Source organism: Pelophylax lessonae, assembly GCF_965119305.1.
Source record: "Pelophylax lessonae genome assembly, chromosome: 8".
NCBI classification, from domain to species: domain Eukaryota; kingdom Metazoa; phylum Chordata; class Amphibia; order Anura; family Ranidae; genus Pelophylax; species Pelophylax lessonae.
Window position 1 is genome coordinate 92,173,671 of NC_138775.1, and position 14,687 is coordinate 92,188,357.

The following is a 14,687-nucleotide window of genomic DNA, read 5'->3' on the forward strand; positions in this document are numbered from 1 at the left end:
TGAAAGTGTAGACCCAGCCAAAAGAGCAGCTGCCCAATGCCTACTTAAGGTAAATAATTTACCATTCTTTTATTACATGCAAGTTGCCATTACCAGACTCCTTTGGAAAATACGGAATCACTGACCCAAAACAAGTATAGCATTTTAAATCAGAGTTACTATCTGCATAGTAGTTCAAAGTTAGTGGCTTACAGTATTATTGTGGACCTGCGAGTAAACTAAATGTACCCCAACCCGCACTATGAAGTGGAGACCTAAAACCTGTCACATAGCTTCTTTACCACAATAGGAGCTCTTAAACCTGGTGCAACCTGATATGCAAATTCAAAGTCGTCAGGGAAAGGCTAGAGCTGCATTTGGGATGAGACAAGAAAACTTTATGGCCTCAGGTTGTCAGCTTTGTCATGCCTATTTTAGTAAATATGTTGGTCATTGAGACAAGTTCAAAAAGCCACTATATGAGACACTAAAGAAACAACCTTTTATATAAAAGGTCCACAGTAGCAGCCTATATAGCTCTTTATATACATTCTAATTTAAAAATGAATGTAGCTAACACTGAAACACTGGTGACATTATACCTACTACTAGGGCTAGGGGTGCAAGCAGAATTAGCTAGTGTAGGGTGGACAGCAGCATCTGAGTGGTTACAATTTTATTCAGAGATACTGAACTTAGCATTTCAACCTGCCCAACATAATGTGCTCAAAGACGCTAACTTATGCATAGTTAACATTTCAAACAGAAGGGACGTATCGAAGGTTAAAGCGGAGTTCCGGCCTATTTTGTAACTTTAGTGATTCCTGGAGTGCTCGCTATGCTGATCAACAATTGGGCATTTTTATTTTTTTTCGGGGGTCCCATACCTTATTTTCAGGGCATTTTTGATTGTACTTCCTCCTTCTCCCCCCTCTGTGGCCGCGGCCACCGACATCACTTCCGCCTTTGCATTGCATCCTGGGAGCTGTTTGTCATCACTCCCAGGAGGCTGGAATCAGGAAGGAGGACACAGCAGATTACAGATCTTCAGATGCCCACATCCAAGATGGCCGCGCTCAGACAGCGTTTTTAAAAGTAAGATTTTGACTAAAATCCAATACTATACACCTTGTAAGTATGAGAATAGGGGTTCTGTAAAGGGCGATGGATTAGTATTATAGGGGTATTTTTAGTTAAAAAAGGTATTTGAGGCTGGAACTCTGCTTTAAGAAAAGACAGACCCGGAGGTTTGGCCACTAAAGCAGGTGTTTAACAAGGCATGGCCTATAATGTTGGAGAAAAAAAATGTCCTAGCCTTAACCACTTGCCGACTGCCTAACGCCGATCTACGTCGGCAGTCAGCCCCTCACAGGCAAAGTGACGTAGGGCTACGTCACTAGCTTGTGAGGGTCTAGGGAGCGAGCGCGCGCCCCCGGAGGCGCGCTCCCGCTCCCGCGTGGTCACGGACCCCCCCGCGCGTGTGACCGGCGGACCCGATGTCCGCCGGTCACTCGGCGATCGGCGGGGGAGAGGGAGAATGTCAGGCAGCTTGTGTAAACAAGCCACCTGTCATTCTCCTTGCTGTTAGGATACTGATCACTCGGATCTAGTATGTAGATCCGTTGAACAGTGTCCATACAGCTCAAGCCCCAGCCAATCACAGTAGAAAGCACGCCCCTAGGGATACACACAGCCCCTCCCTCCCAAATAAAGTTAACCCCTTCACTACCAGTGTATTTTTACAGTAACAGTGCATATATATAGCACTGATTACTGTAGAAATGTCACTGGTAACCCCAAAAGTGTCAAAAATGTCAGTCAAGGGTCCGATCTGTCCGCCTCAAATGTCGCAGTACCGCAAAAAAAAAAAATCGCAGATCGCCGCCATTACACGTTAAAAAAAAAAAAAACAACAAAAATGACAGAAATCTTTCCCTTTGTTAGTAAACGCGATAACTTTTGCGCAAACCAATCAAAATACGCTTTTTGCGATTTTTTTTATCAAACATAGGTAGCATAAAACAAATTGGCCGAAAAAGTAAAAAAATTTTGATTTTTAAATTTTTTTTTGGGGGAATTTCATATAAAAAAATGTGAAAAATATTGCTATTTTTGCAAAATTGACGCTCTTTTTTTGTTTATAGCGCGTGATCAAAAAATCGCACAGGTGATCAAATACCACCAAAAGAAAGCTCTGTTTGTGGGAAAAAAAGGACGCCAAATTCGTTTAGGTACAGCGTCGCACGACCGCGCAATTGTCCGTTAAAGTCACGCAGTGCCGAATCGCAAAATACCCCCTGGTCGGAATGGGGGTAAAATCTTCCGGGGCTTAAGTGGTTAAGGCCCGTACACGCGATAAGAAAATCTGAAGTGAAATTTCGTCCGACGACCGATCTGCCGGTTTTCGGATTGTTAGTATGGTGCTTTCGTCAGCCGACTGACTTTTCAGCTGAAAAAATCCTGATGTGCAGGCTATAACATTTTTATCGTCCGTCAACACAACGTCCGATTTTCTTCTCATTTTTTTTTTCGACTCACAGTTTTCGACTGAAAAAAATCTTAAGAGCAAGACTAGGCATGCTCAGAGACGAAAGAACACATACAAAGCAATCCAACACATGACATCACTTCTGAAGTAGAATTCTGTCGTACGGGAAAATTCGTATGAAAATAACCTCTTCACTTTCCACATCAGACTAGCATGCCACAAAAAAACGGACGACAGATCGTTCGATAATCTGATCAGGTGTACGGGGCTTTAGTGTAATTGATCAAGAAAAAAGGATAAAATGTGTCCTCAAGACAGAAGAGAAAAAAAATGTTAATGATGAACTTAAATTGAATTAGATTAAGACGGAACTGTCAGTACATACTGTTTATACATGAAAAAGGAACAAAATAAAAACCAGACTGAGCTTAACTTCAATGTGAAAAAACATACAATGTATCCCTAAATCAGGGCTTGACAAATTTGCTTGAAATCTAGGAGCCAGCTAAAAAAGTTAGGAGCCAATATTTTTTTTCACGCATGCCGAATGGCCGGCTTCTGTCGGACCACCTGCCATATACACGGGCCCAATAGCGGACAGTTTTTAATGAACAGGCTGATGTTGCCCGGCATTCGACCTGTGTGTACTTGGTTTACTTCTTCTGAGAGACATTAAAGGAACACTCCTAACCACCATGACCACTTCAGGGATTTGAAGTGGTCATGGTGGTAGGAGTCAAAAACACTGCACATGCTGTGATATTTACAATTATATGTTGGGAAGCTAGTTGCACCCCTAGTACATGTGACCTACTGCTGGCGGGTACTGCTGGCGGAGTGGGTGAGGAGCGGTGCTAGAGGAAGCATGCAGAGCCGATGCTTCCTGTACCTCTCGGTCTCCTCACGGGCGGAGTGCATTTGATATCACTCTGCCTGTGACAGGACGGAGCTGGAACTATATAGGAAGCTCTGCTCTGTCACAGCTGAGACAGCCGGGACATCGCGCGGCACTTGTGGGTGACCTGGGATATCTGGCAACAAGGCACCTGCCGCAGTGTAGCCCAGGCGCTAGGCCGCTAATTCTAGTCACCAATGCGACCTGGCACCTGGGGATTGTCGAGCCCTGCCCTAAATAGTTGTGTATTATATGAAGGGACCTGGCAAAGTAGTCTGACACATGTCACAATGAAGAACATTTTACTAAACACTTATAATCTAGAAAATACAAAACCCACTATCCAACTAATAAAACCAAATCATAATTGGCCAATTATTAAAAACACAACCATGGCAGCTGCAGAAAAATTGTATAAATAACCCCCCCCCCCCCCCCATAAATAAGGAAAAAATAATTATATGATTTAAAGTGTTGATAGGTATGTGTACCCCAGTGGTAGGCACGGTCTGCAAAGACCGGATCAAAAAAATAAAAACTTCTCCACCAGATTACATATAATTTGATGTTCTTCAAAATTTCTAAAGAATCCTTTAGTAGAATCTATTCCGGGACTGGCGTACGTCTGAATCTTGTTCAAGGTCAATTAAGGGATCTTCTCATGGACTGTGAGGGAAACATATAAACAATGTTATTAGGCCTCTCCATATGGCTAGGGGCATTTCAATTCCTATGGACTATAGCATGAAACTAACCCACATGTGGACGGTGTAATGGGCAACTATATGCGACTAATGACATTTAAATTTCATGAGGGTGTCCTTAAATAAAGTGTGCTATAGGACCAACACCCTATATGAGCAGCATGGAACCAAGGTGAATTATAGCATATATATCAACCATCAGGAATAACTAGAAAGCTCCCAAGGAGAGGTGCCCTTATGTATAGCGTTCATATAGGTTATAGCATGGCACCTTATGCCATCCCTTTGTTGGCAACTAGGTTAACACAGAACTCCTCCAACTGTGTGATGCGTAGTTTATAATCACCCAGTGTGGGAACAGTCAGTTTAGATCAGAAGAGAGGTTCCAAAGTTCCAGAAAAGAGAGCCAGAGGTGCCCCTGAAGCAGCTGACATGAGCGGCGAAACCGATTAGGCTTCTAGCCTTGCTCCCTTGATGCTAGCTTCTGGGATATTCCCTCCCCTATCTCCTCCATTCATCTAAGGGACTTTGGCTTCTCTGGACATGGACCCACAGACCACCACCCGCTATAAATGTAGAGCTTGGACTTTTTAAGACCCAAATGGAAGTACTGTACATGTTTTCTACTTGAGTGCTATATGGCTTGGAACCCCTTTTCTGAACTAAACTGATGGCTCCCACACTGGACAATTATGAACTATATATCACACAGTTGGAGGAGTTCTGTGTTAACCTAGTTGCCAACAGCCTCATACCGGCTTAATTGTTGCTAGTTTTTTCTTTTTTTTGGTTGCTGGTATAAGGGCATTGGGGATGTTTTATGGGCAACTCAACCTTCTGCCATTTAAGTTTTTTGGACCCTTTTTGCTGCTATTCACTCTCAGTTCACGACTCGATTATTGTTTCTGGTGGCGCTTTTATCTTCCTGGGTCCCTCTCATTTTTATAGACTCCCATGGCTGATACCATACGTTTTCTCTCCTGGAATGTGAGGGGTCTCAATAGTAAATATAAACGGGCTAGTGTTTTCCAATATTTAAAGCAGGCGAAGCCGCATGTCCTCCTCCTGCAAGAGACTCACCTGGATGGTAACTTGGTGCTCGCCCTGAAAAAAACGTGGATTCAAAAGGCGTTTCATGCCACATACACCACTTATGCTCGTGGTGTATCGGTGCTTATTAGTAAGTCAGTACCGTTCTATCCACCAGGTGATCTCGGACCCGGGGGGGCGATATGTGGCTGTGGTAATGCATTTGTATTCCCTAAAGCTCCTTTTGGTTGCCATTTATGTGCCTCCTCCTTTCAATATTCAAATGTTGTATGACCTGCTTGATACGCTCTCTGCCTATGCTTCTCTACCTATGTTGTTAATGGGGGATTTTAATGCCATTTTGGATTGTACTTTGGATACTTCTAACCCCACCCGACAGGCCTCGGTTGACCTTGTTGCTTGGGCATCTGCAATGGGCCTTGTTGAGCTCTGGAGATGGAAGCATCCTGATGGTAGGGAGTATTCTCACCTGTCCACCACACACCGTTCGGCGGCCAGAATAGACCTGGCTTTCGGTAATGTTCACCTTCAGTCTCTCTTGACCGCTGCTGACTACTTGGCTGGGGGGGTGTCTGACCACAACCCGCTTCTCTTGACAGTGCACCTCCAATCGGGGGCTAGAAAGCGGGGCTGGAGACTGTCTCTGGGCTGGCTTCAGCATGAGCAGGTTGCCTCTCACCTTGTACAGGTGATCCAGACATACTGGGCGAACAATGAGGACACCACTGAACCTATGGTGGTTTGGGAGGCCTTTAAGGCAGTAGCCAGGGGAGAGTGCATCTCTGGTATTAAATCTGCTAGAGGGGATCACAATGGGGAGCTTCGGTCCTTACAGGAGGTGAAGAGGGAGCAGGAATATGCGGACTCGCCATCTGACTCCAGTTACACTTCATTGCTGGAGGCGAGACGTCTTCTCTCGCTTCACCTTTCTGACCTTGCCCACACAGAGGCTTCACATTGCAGGGCTTCTGCTTTTGCGCAGGGGGATAAGAATGGCAAATTCTTGGCTATGCTGGTGGCAGATCAGCGGGCCCCGATCAACATCCCGCTCATTAAGAGTTCTAGCGGTACTGTACTCACTGATCCCAGGGATATCTTAGAGGAGTTCAGGAATTACTTTGAGTCCTTGTATACCCCTGTTGCTTACTATGACAGTGCTACCATGGAGAGTACTCTCAGAGACCTTGACCTCCCTACCCTAGCGAATGATGACAGGGACATTCTGGACGCCCCGATCACTCCCCTGGAAGTGGAGAGGGCCATTGCGTCCTTTCCGCCACAGAAGGCCCCGGGCCCTGATGGGTTCCCTGCGGACTTTTACAAAGAGTTCTCTGAACAGTTGGCCCTACGCCTTAGTGCCTTGTTTCAACACTGCCTGGATGGGGGGGGTTCTCCCGCCGTCTATGATGGATGCATATATGGTGTTACTGGCAACGGGTAAAAGATCCCATGGACTGCTCCTCCTACAGGCCCATAGCCCTCCTGAATGTTGACTTGAAGGTTCTAACCAAGGTCCTTGCGACCCATCTGGCGGGGGTCTTACACACGTTGGTTGACCCTGATCAGGCGGGCTTTATGCCGGGGGAAATCGGTGGATACTAACATCCGGGTCTATTTACTCATCTCCAACTCCCAGAGTCGTGGTCTCTATCGATATATAGAAAAGGCCTTCGACTCTGTCGATTGGGCTTACATGCATACTGTCCTGTCACTAATGGGTTTTGGCCCCAACTTCCGGACCTGGGTGAAATGGTTATATTCCTCCCCCCGTACGGCCATTCGCTTGGGACTTTCGACCTCGACCTCTCTGTATTTTAGGGTGGGTAGGGGGACCCGGCAGGGCTGCCCCCTATCCCCCTTCCTTTTTGCACTTACAACTGAACCTGTTGCTATTGCATTGCGCTCCTCGCAGGGATTGGAGGTGGTCAGGGTGGGTTCTGTTAAAGAGTGTGTGGCGTTATATGCGGACGACATGCTCCTCTTTCTTAATGATCCTGGTCCATCCTTGCATGCTGTTCTGTGGATCCTGGATGAATTTGGTAAGTATTCTGGACTCAAGGTGAACTGGGGAAAGTCTTCAATGCTTTCTTTAACTGGGGTGCCTGGACCGGTGACCAGCGATGGCCCTTCCCCTTGTTGGGTAGACACCCTTACCTACCTGGGGGTCTGGGTAACTAGACATCCGAGGGATCACTATGCCCTGAATCTCCTCCCACTCATTCCTAGGCTCAAGCACCTGGTGCAGGTGTGGAAGAAGATTCTGCTTTCCCTGTTGGGTCAGATTGCCCTCCTAAAAATGAAATTTCTTCCGGTGGTATTGTTTTTTTTGCGTCACTCCCCTTTGTGGATTCCGAAAAAGTTTTTTAGCAAGCTGGATGGTATCATTAGCTCCTTTCTCCGGTCCCCCGGGGTTCCCAGGATTGGCCTACGGGCCCTCCAGGAGCCCTGGGGTAACAGGGGTCTTGCTCTCCTGGATTGGCTTAAGTACTACCTGGCTGGTCAGATGGTGTATGCGCGGCGCTGGCTGAGGGCAGATGAAGGGGATTCCACTACGGTCTTGGAAGCAGCTCATTTGGGTTCGTATGAGAGCCCCTGTCTGGCTTTGTACAGGGGTGTGGGCTCAGACCTCACGCTGACAGCATCCATGGGGGCTACTATTAGGGCGTGGGGTCAGACTGTGAAGCTAGCCTGCCCCAGCTACGTTGGACTTTCCCCGTCTACTCCCCTTTGGATGAATCCCAAACTCCCTCATTTTTACCGCTTACCGGACCCTATGGTGTGGGCTACTGTGGGGGTTAAGACGTTGGGGGACATAACCACGGAGGGGGACCTGCTGTCTTTTGACAACTTGCGCACTCGACATGACTTACCCAATACCCATTTTTTTTTTAGGTATCTGCAGCTGCGCCATGCATTTAGGTGCCAATTTACTGATTCCACGATTGAACCTGTACCATCTGATCTGGAATTAATGCTGACTAATCCTGACCTTACCAAGACGTTATCCTCTATTTACAAGGATTTATTTAAACTGACTCCATCGAGTATTGTTAAGTGCAAAGAACGCTGGACTGCTGAAATTCCTGGGCTCCAGGGTGAGGACTGGGATGATATGTGGGTTGAACCCTTTAAACATTTAATTGCTGCCAGGGACAAACTTATACAATTTAAGTTTCTTCATAGGGTATACTATACTCCTGCTCGCTTAGCTAAAATTTGACCTACCTCCTCCGCTGAATGCTGGCGCTGCTCTGCCTCCCCGGCGGATGCGACGCACATTTTTTGGGATTGCGCACTGATTCAACGATACTGGTCGGAAGTTACCTCCTGTTTGGGGGGAGGGTGCCGATGACCCCAGTCCCGTTGACCCCGAGCGTTTGTCTATGGTGTTTGGTGGAGGAGGTGGTTCCCTCGGTGGCCCATAGGACCCTTTTGACTATCCTATTGTTTTACGCCAAAAAGGCCATATTGTTGCATTGGAAGAAGGTAGCCCCGCCTTCCCTATTGTACTGGAAGGGGTTGGTGAATGCTGTCCTGCCTCTATATAAGGCGGCCTATCCGTCAAGAGGATGCCCCAAGAAGTTTGAGAAGGTGTGGAGGGCATGGGTGGAATCTTCTGATACAGTGCGGAGAATGTCTTCTGAAATTTGCCTTGATGCTGTCCACCTAATTGAGTGATGCTTCTGTGTGTGAACTGGGAGCCGGGGCGACTGGATGTTTGGTATGCCTGGGTTCAGTCGTTCCAGGTCCTAAAATTCTATATTTGGGAAACATCCGGTTTACTTGGGGTTGGGGGGGGGGGGGGGGTTTCACTGTTTGTATATGGTTCCCTCATGTTAGGGGGAGCCTGTTTACTGTCTTTTTTTTACTGTGTTTTGTATGTTTTGCTTGTTCGAAACTTTAAAAGAAATTTACAAAAAAAAAAAAACCTAGTTGCCAACAAAAGGAGGGCATAAGGTGCCATACTTTAAGAACGCTATGCGTGATAAGGGCACCTCTTCCCAGGAGTTTTTCAGTTATGCCTGATGCTTGATATATATGCTATAATTCACTTTGGTTCCATGCTGCTCATATGGGGGTGGGTCCTGTAACACACTTTATTGAAAGACACTCTCATGGACTTTACCCATTACACCGTCCACATGTGGGTTAGTTTCATGCTCTAGTCCAAACAAATTTAAATGCTACTAGCCATATGGAGCTGCACGCCAACATCATTTATATGTGGGTTGGTCCCCCTCACAGTCTCTGAGAAGATCCCTTAATGGACTTTAAACAATATTCAGACATACACCAGTCCCTGAATAGATTCTACTAAAGGATCCCTTTAGAAATTTTGAAGAACACCAAGTTATATGTAATCTGGAGGAGTAAGTTTTCATTTTATTGATCCGGTCTATGCAGGCTGTGTCCCCTACTGGGGTACTTGCACCTATGAACACTTGATATCACATAATTATCCCCCCCCCCCTTTTTTTTGGGAGGGCGGATAATTATACAATTTTCCTATAGCTGCCATGGTTGGGTTTTAAATAATTTACCAATTATGATTTCATTTCATTAGTTGGATAGTGGGTTTTGTATTTTCTAGATAATAAGTGTTTAATAAAGTCATTTTCTTCATTGGAACATGTGTCAGACTACTTTGCCAGGATTCTTCATATAATATACACAACTATTTGGAGATACATTGTATATTTTTTCACATTGAGGTTGAGCCCAGTCTGTTTTTTTTTTTTTTTTTTTTTTTTTTTTTTAGTTTTTTAGTGTAACTGACCTTAACAATAACCACCAGCATTGATGTAATTAGCAGCAATAATAACCCCCACCAATGGTGTGTGTGGCCACAATAATCCCCCCGTTCAGTATGTGTCTACCTGAAAGTATGCTAACAAGCCAAGATCTCCAGACTCTCCAGAGAGTTCCAGCACATAGCTGAGACTTTACATGTTACTGGAGGCCACACTGGGATACCCTCTAAGTGGTGGTACCTGGTAACTGGGTAGGACTGATGATGGAGGATGGAAAGCCATTGTGTAACATCTGAATGTCCTTGTCAGGAGCACAGGGGACTTCACACTTAGAACCAGAGGCCACAAACCTGTACTAACCGAGGATCTGAACGGATTAGCATTCAGGCACCTGATCCTTTTGCACTGTCTAAAGAGAAAGTGCCATACCATCACCTGTGACAAAATCAGTACCTCTTAGAAATTCAGCAATGGGGAGGTTTAATCAGATTTTCCCTGAACTGATCAAGACCTACCCCACCACGAAGGAAAAAAAAAAAAAAAAACATCAAAATTAAGAAAAAGTTTTTGTATTGCTTTGTTTATCTTTTCACCCCATAAATCCCAAACTTCCAACAAATACATCTAATACTATATATTACATTTGCATTTACTGCATGAGTGTCAATTATTTATGAAAGTGAGAGCAATGTCTTTAAGTATTCAATATTATCATGAAGGCGAGCACAATTTCATTCAGTATTCAATATTATTGAATGCAAACCTGTAAGACAATGCAAAATTAACTGGATTTTATCTTAATGGTAAATAAAAATTCCCAAGTCAGTCACAATTTAACATCTCAAAGGGGGAAAAAAAGCTCTCCTAAATCTACTTTGTCGCATAGTCATTCAGGAAAAGAACTGGGACAGCATGATCTTCAAAAAGCAGCAGTCTAAGCTCATTCTCAAATGGATTTCCAGATGCAGGATAACCCGGTGGTGTTTCTTCTACATATGACCCCAATGTCAGTGAAACCCTACAAAGAATCCCTTAGTCGGAATGGGCTTGTGTCACTGTGGGTCCAGAAGCATCCTGAACAGACTACAAGCTTGCTCACTGCTAACTTTGACCGATATTACAGAGTATTTGTAACTTCTGCAGGGATGTCCACATTGTGATTTTACTTTGACTGACCATTTATGAATGCTGTTTTTCTTTATAAGATATATTGACGTTGTAACTGGCTGTATGACTTTACTTTTAAAAACTGGAATTAAAATAAACTAAAAGCAGCATTCTAGAAGAGCACTGGTTTTGTTCAAAATATGGCAGGGTACATTAACTGTAATATCCTATTCATATTCTAATAAATATTAATTCAATTACAAAAAAGTTAGGAGACCTGAAGTTGGGTTTGAAACTGAGGAGTAATTATCTTAAGTTGGGAAAGGGGAAGGAAGTGATTGGTGCTGCCTGGTGGGGTGCTTAGGGAATATGATCTTAATATATTTATTCCCTAAGCACCCCACCAGGCAGCGCCAATCACTTCCTTCCCCTTTCCCATTTATTTAAATGCTCCCCTTTCAGGGTTGCACTTTTTGAAGTGGGCAGCAGCCAGGTGCGGTGTCTATCTTTACATATATACCCTCCATCCTAAGCGCGGAACCACATCTACCCTTTCCAATTATCTTAAGTTAGCCATACACTAGTAGATTTTTAAACAAACTTTCGTATGAAAAATTCTCATTTCATGCGATGGCTTGTAAAATGTCAATTAAAGTATTTCAAAATTCAATTTGGCTTTCAACATTTAATTTTGGAACAAATGGACTTTATCCAATGAAATTCAAATATACTGTTATAAATTTATCTGAGAAATGTTTTCCATCCCACTCTTCTCGTCACTGCGGTCAAAACGAATGTCGATTTGACCCCACTAATGATACAAAATTGTACAAAAAAATTCTACTAGTGTATAGTAAGCTTTAGAGAAAAATATTTAATGGTCTTGCTCTGGATTCCAGATTTCACTAAACAACTAACTTTTAATTAAATTGTATCTAAACCTAAAAAGAAAAAAAAAAAAAAAAAAAAAAAAAAAAAAAAAAGAGAAAATTACAGAAACACACTTCCAATCGTATGGTGACAAAACTCACTCACCTCACTGTATCAGGACAACAGAAACAGGACAGGACTTTAGAAACATCTTCCTTTCCTCTTCTCCATAACAGAGGGTGGGGTTCTGTAGTCCTCAGAGAAAACTAAGGGAAATGCAAAATGATGAGAATGCAGCACAGACAGAACACGGGAAGATATCAGCTTATAAGATTTCCGACAAAGTTCAACAAGGTTTTTTGCACTTATCAGATAGAACAGAATGATTTTAGTATATTTATCAGTCCAAAAAGTATCAAATAAGAAAAAAAGTAATTGTTCGGGTGTGTATCAGCCAATGAGGAGGGAGAGACCCTGGAGAGTTTCTGCCCTCGCGCACACTGAAGGATTTTTACCTTCACTCTTTAGAACCACTTTAAAAAGGAATGGCGGGGGAGCAAGGAAAATATAAGTATGTGCTGCTGGGGAGGGTAAAAGCACAGGTTCACTTTATTTGCTAAACTGATCAAAAATATTTAACATTATCAACAAAAAAAAAAAAACCTATTTGCACTAATAATATTATAAACAGATTAGAACCCTACTCCACAAAAAAAAAAAAAAAAAAAAAACCACATCAGAAAACTATTATACCAAATAATGGTAAAAGGTCCCACACTTGGGAGCAGCTGCCAGCAATTTACACCAATCATTCTTGAGTGATACAGAGGTGTCGTCATGTAGCACATGCTAGCAGCTGCCTCTGGTAAGACAACTGTTCTATACTACAGGAATCCTGCAGACCTATTAACAATTAGCAAAATAAAAAGGACAGACCGATATATATGCCAAGATAGGAATGACCAAAACAGGCATGTCCTAAAAATTATTAACCAAAATTTCCAAATGAACTACTGTAAATTTTATGATACACACACACACACACACACACACACACACACACACACTGATCAGCCATATCTTTATGATCGCCCACCCACCTAATATCCCCTCTTTTTCCTGCCAAAAACAGCCCTGACCCATCGCAGCATAAAACGCCACTAGACCTCTGAAGGTATGCTACTTTTGCAGATGTTTGGGGGTTCCATTAGGAATCAATGGCACCCCCAAATATCTTCTAAAAAGCTGCATTTTACTTGTAGGTATGGTAATGCATTTGATTTTCACACATTCCACATCTGCATATATGTAAACTGGAGATCACAATCTGCCAGTAAAAGGAAGGCCCTACATAAGCTTAGCTACAGTGCACAAGTCACATACCTTCAGACCAGGCTGAGGAAGCAAAAGGCAGCAGAAGGGCATCTTTAGATAAGCTTTTCACAACTGTCTCTAAAACCACATTATGAGGGGATGGGCAGGGTTAAGTAGTGGGCCAAGCTCAACTTTTGCAAACAAAGTTGAGATTTATACGTAATATCAGCTGTCGATATCTCTGACTCTACTTGGACTTTTGCTATGCAGTTTTTGCTGTAAGCAACATCTGTTTATTTTAGAATGGAAACAGAGAGAACATAAGTATAAGGCACCCTTTCTGATCAGGTCCGCCTGATCAAATGCTCCATGCACCTCTATGGAGCAGCGGATGTTAGCGGTGACATCTCTCCAATCTGATGTGGTCCGTGAAATCCAGACGGATGGAAACCCTATTGAAAATGGACAGGTGGTCCATTTTCATCCAATCTCCCATTGAGGAGAATGGGGATCTGACAGCTCTGCCTCTGCAAAGAAAGCGGAGATGGAGCTTTAATCCGCCTGCTCAGCAGGGATCGGCAGATCGATCCCTGCTGAGCAAAACGGAGTCCGCCGGGTGGAAAGCCGGTGTGAAAAGGACCCTAACATGTTTTAAAGTGGGCAGCAATTATTTCTTCTCTTTTAAATATTTTGTACATATTTTGAAGAATATATTTGAGACAGTTTGCTCTGTACAGTGCCTTAAAAAAGTATTCATACCTTGAAACTTTCCACATTTTGTCATGTTACAACCAAAAAACGTAAATGTATTTTATTGGGATATTATGTAGTAGACCAACACAAAGTGGCACATAATTGTGAAGGGGAAGGAAAATGATAAATGAGTTCCAAATTTTTTCTTCAAATAAATATCTGAAAAGTGTGGCGTGCATTTGTATTTAGCCCCCTAAAGCCCCGTACACACGTACCGAATGTCGGCAGAACGATCGGCCGTCTTTTGTCCGGTGCTGTCCTGTCGGCTGAAAAGTGCTAAAGACTGCACACGAATTTTGTCGGCCAACAACAGCCGACTGCAGAAGTGATGTGATGTGATGGTTAACTTTCCGTGTGTTTTTTCTTTTCTGAGCATGCCCAGTCTTGCTAATCTGCTGTTTGTCGGCCGAATTCTGTACTGACTGGCGAACAATCGGCCGTTCTGGTGACGGCCAACAAATATTTTAAAGTCTGCACGACAGATTCTGTTCGGCCGAAAATGCGCTGTCGGCTGTCGGAATATTTACGGCCGACAATCGGTACGTGTGTACGGGGCTTAAGTCAATACTTTGTAGTACCACCTTTCACTGCAATTACAGCTGCAAGTCTTTTCGAGGATGTCTATACCAGCTTTGCACAATAGAGAGAGTGACATTTTTGCCCATTCTTCTTTGCAAAATAGCTCCAGCTCTGTCAGATTGGATGGAGAGCGTCTGACAACAGCAATAAGTCTTGCTACAAATTCTCAATTGGATTTAGTTCTGGACTTTGACTGG

At 43.7% G+C, this 14,687-nt stretch overlaps 1 protein-coding gene across 1 annotated transcript in view; it reads right to left on the bottom strand.

Moving 5' to 3' along the window:
• SFMBT1 (Scm like with four mbt domains 1) overlaps window positions 1–14,687 on the bottom strand; it is a 320,697-nt gene that overhangs the window by 274,343 nt on the left and 31,667 nt on the right. Inside the window, exon 2 of the mRNA XM_082266048.1 lies at window positions 12,010–12,110. The gene's annotated coding sequence lies outside the window, so the exon portion shown is untranslated. The remainder of the gene's footprint in view (window positions 1–12,009; window positions 12,111–14,687) is intronic.